Here is a 4549-nt window from a genome sequence, read left to right as displayed (position 1 = left end):
TTTGCAGGTAGAGGAAGGAAAAGAGGGAAGAGGTCTGTAGCCTCTTCAAGATCGCAGGAGCAGAGATCGTCCTCTGCTTCTGCCAAATCCACTGCATGACGCTGGGGCTCTCTTGCAGGAGCCCGCACCAGTGGGGGGCACGTCTAAAACTCTTCAGTCAGTTCTGGATTCATTCGGACCTGGACTCGTGGGTTTTACAAATAGTGTCCCAAGGGTACAAACTGGGGTTTCAAGACGTTCCCCCTCACCGATTGTTCAAATCAGCCTTAGTCAGCAGGGAGAAGGTTTTTATTCAAGCCTCTTCGTGGTCCCGAAGCCGGACGGCTCAGTCAGACCAATCTTAAATCTGAAATCCCTTAATTTCTACCTAAAGAAATTCAATTTCAAGATGGAATCTCTCAGGGTAGTGATCTCCAGTCCGGGGGATAAAGGAGATTTCATGGTTTTGGTAGACATAAAGGATGCCTACTTATATGTTCCCATTTAGCCACTGCATCAAGCTACCTGAGGTTTGCAATTCAGGATTGTCATTACCAATTTCAGACGTTGCCGTTTGGTCTGTCCACGGCTCCGAGGATTTTCACCAGGGTGATGGCGGAAATGATGGTTCTCCTTTGCAAGCAAGGAGTCACAATTATCCCGTACTTGGATGATCTCCTGATAAAGGCGAGATCCAGGGACCAGTTGGTGCAAAACATCTACTCTCCCTGACAGTTCTTCAACAACATGGTTGGCTCCTAAACTTGCCAAAATCGCAGTTGGTCCCAATGACGCGGTTGTTGTTTTTGGGAGTGATACTGGACACAGAAGAGGTTTTCTTCTAGTGGAAAGGCTCTGGAGATCCAGAGTCTGGTCAAACAAATTCTGAAACCAGCAAGAGTGTTAATCCATCAATGCATTCAGTTGCTGGGGAAGATGGTTGCGGCCTACGAGGCCATTCAGTTTGGCAGGTTCCATGCCAGAGTGTTCCAGTGGGACCTGTTGGACAAGTGGTCCGGATCCCACCTACACATGCACCGGAGGATAATCCTGTCTTCCAAGACCAGAATCTCACTCCATTGGTGGCTGCACAGTTCTCACCACCTAGAGGGGCGATGGTTCGGGATCCAGGACGGGATCCTAGGGACCACGGATGCAACCCTCCGAGTCTGGAGAGCAGTCACACAGGGGGAAAACATCCAAGGAAGATGGTCAAGTCTTCCTTGGATGTTTTCATCTCCACATAAATGTTCTGGAGTTAAGGGCCATTTAATAACTGCAGACACAGTACGCACTGGGACGGGTGCCCAGCATCCTCTACGGACTAAGAGAAAAGGATTTACCGGTAGGTATTAAAATCCTATTTTCTCTAACGTCCTAGAGGATGCTGTGGACTCCGTAAGGACCATGGGGATAGACGGGCTCCGCAGGAGACATGGGCACTTTAAGAAAGACTTTAGTTCTGGGTGTGCACTGGCTCCTCCCTCTATGCCCCTCCTCCAGAACTCAGTTTGATACTGTACCCAGTGGAGACTGGGTGCTTTTCAGGAGCTCTCCTGAGCTTTCTGACAGAAAGTATTTTGTTAGGTTTTTAATTTTCAGGGAGCACTGCTGGCAACAGACTCCCTCATCGAGGGACTGAGGGGAGAGAAGCAGCCCTGCTCTCTGAGTTGCAAGGTCCTGCTTCTTAGGCTACTGGAAACCATTAGCTCCAGTGGGATTGGTACGCAGGATCTCACCCTCGCCGTCCGTCCCAGAGCCGCGCCGCCGTCCCCCTCGCAGAGCCGGAAGATAGAAGCCGGGTGAGTATGAGAAGAAAAGAAGACTTCAGAGGCGGCAGAAGACTTCATGATCTTCACTGAGGTAACGCATAGCACTGCAGCTGTGCGCCTTTGCTCCCATACACCTCACATACTCCGGTCACTGTAAGGGTGAAGGGCGCAGGGGGGGCGCCCTGGGCAGCAATATAAACCTCTTTCGCAAAAATATAACATATATACAGCTGGGCACTTTATATATGTATGAGCCCCCACCAATTTTACAGTTTAAGCGGGACAGAAGCCCGCCTCCGAGGGGGCGGGGCTTCTCCCTCAGCACTCACCAGCGCCATTTTTTCTCCACAGCACCGCTGAGAGGAAGCTCCCCGGACTCTACCCTGCTTATACCACGTTACACAAGAGGGTTGAAAAGAGGGGTGGGGGGGGGCACATAATTCGCAAATTACATACAGCAGCACTACTGGGCAAACATTAAGTTACTGTTTTATTCCTGGGTTATATAGCGCTGGGGGGTGTGCTGGCATACTCTCTCTCTGTCTCTCCAAAGGGCCTTGTGGGGAAACTGTCTTCAGAAAAAGCATTCCCTGTGTGTGTAGTGTGTCGGTACACATGTGTCGACATGTCTGAGGAAGAAGGCTATATTAGAGAGGAGCGGGAGCAAATGAATGTGGTGTCTCCGCCGACAGCTGATTGGATGGATATGTGGAATGTTTTAAATGCTAGTGTAAACTCATTGCACAAAAGATTAGACAAGGCAGAAGCTTTGGGACAGTCAGGGTTTCAACCCATGCCTGATCCTATGTTGCAGGGACTGTCAGGGTCTCATAAGCGCCCACTATCCCAAATTGTTGACACAGATACCGACACGGATTCTGACTCCAGTGTCGATTACGATGATGCAAAGTTACAGCCAAAATTGGCAAAATCCATTCGATTTATGATTATGGCAATAAAAAATGTTTTGCACATCACAGAGGAACCCCCTGTCGCTGACAAGAGGGTACATATGTACAAGGGAAAGAAGCCTGAGGTAACCTTTCCCCCCTCACACGAGCTGAACGAGTTATGTGAAAAAGCTTGGGAATCTCCAGATAAAAGACTGCAGATTTCCAAAAGGATTCTTATGGCGTATCCTTTCCCATCAACGGATAGGTTACGATGGGAATGCTCCCCTAGGGTGGACAAAGCATTAACACGCTTATCCAAGAAGGTAGCCCTCCCGTCCCAGGATACGGCTACCCTCAAAGAGTGTGCTGACCGCAAACAGGAGATTACCCTGAAGTCCATTTATACACATTCAGGTACCTTACTCAGACCGGCAATTGCGTCGGCCTGGGTGTGTAGTGCTGTAGCGGCATGGACAAATACCTTCTCTGAGGGGATGGATAGCCTAGACAAGGATACTATTTTATTGACCCTGGGGCATATAAGAGATGCTGTCCTATATATGTGTGTATGCAAACTACAGGTGGTGCTGCAGGGCCCACACCCTTTTACTTGTCTTGTAGAGCAGCTCGGAAGCTGTTACAGTGCCCAGCTGCTGCAAGAAATCAGCTTGAATGCTTCAGGGGCTTGGGCATGGCCAACATGAGCCCCACACCGAAGGAGGGTGGGGGTGTTTAATGCAAACTTGGGGTTATACAAGCGCCGCAAAAGGCCGCCATGCCCTGCATGCCCCTTTTCTCTTTTCATATACAGATGAGGGTTCCAGACAACTTTGGCCCACTGCTTGGATGACATCACCGTATGCAAATCCGTCTGCTGCAGACCTTCCCCCAGGAATGCTTGCAATAGTTGTTGCATATGGTTTAATGTCTGAGGGTGCTTCAGTATTAGGCAGCCTTCCGCCCTCCGATGTTCATCTGAAAAGATGTGGTCTCCCTGCAGTTGTTGTCCCCAGACGAGAGTTCCCTTGTGCTTCCTCAGTTAAATCTCCTTAACTTGACGGGGGTGTGCCCGAGCAGCCGCCCTCCCCAGCCCTATCCCAACACATACTTATCTTGCATATGAGATCTCTTGATCATGAAGATAGTTCTCACAGGTTGAGGTTCATCCTGCCCCGCTCCCCGCTGGAGATCGCTGATGGGGACAGCAGCGGGGCTTCAGCAGAATGGTGAGTATGTGTGGCCAGAGACCTCCCTTCCCATGTGCAGGCCTGCAGAGTCTGCCACGCAGGATGGGGCATGTGGCACTCTCCCTCCCAGGGGCTCTTCCAGATGTAGCTCCTCAGCAGTATTTTTCCCGGGCTGCGCGGCGCTCTCCCCGACTGGCATCCGCCCTGGAACACTGCCTTCCTCAACGCAACATCAGCAGGGGGCCCTGGCCTCATCACCATCCCAGGTCTTTCTCATGTATGTATCATGTATGTGTGTGTGATATATGTATGAATCATATATGTTTGTGATATATATATATATATATATATATATATGTATGTATGTATCTATCTATCTATCGTATGTGTGTGTATATATATGTATCTATCATGTATGTATGTATCTTGTACGTATGTGTTCTATCTATCTATCTATCTATCTATCTATCTATCTATCTATCTATCTATCGTGTGTGTGATATATGTATGTATATGTATGTATCTATCATGTATGTGTTATATGTATGTATCACACCTTCCTCTATACATATACATACATACATACATACATACACACACCTATATCTGTACGTACACTGACATACACACACCAACATCTATACATAAACACGCTGACCCCTAAACGTACACCAACGTACCCACACCTGCATCTATACCTACACATGCTGACACGTGG

The sequence above is a fragment of the Pseudophryne corroboree genome, unplaced genomic scaffold (assembly GCF_028390025.1).
Source record: "Pseudophryne corroboree isolate aPseCor3 unplaced genomic scaffold, aPseCor3.hap2 scaffold_674, whole genome shotgun sequence".
Classification (NCBI taxonomy): Eukaryota; Metazoa; Chordata; class Amphibia; order Anura; family Myobatrachidae; genus Pseudophryne; species Pseudophryne corroboree.
The sequence above is the reverse complement of the archived record's forward strand: the minus strand, read 5'-3'. Positions refer to the sequence as shown.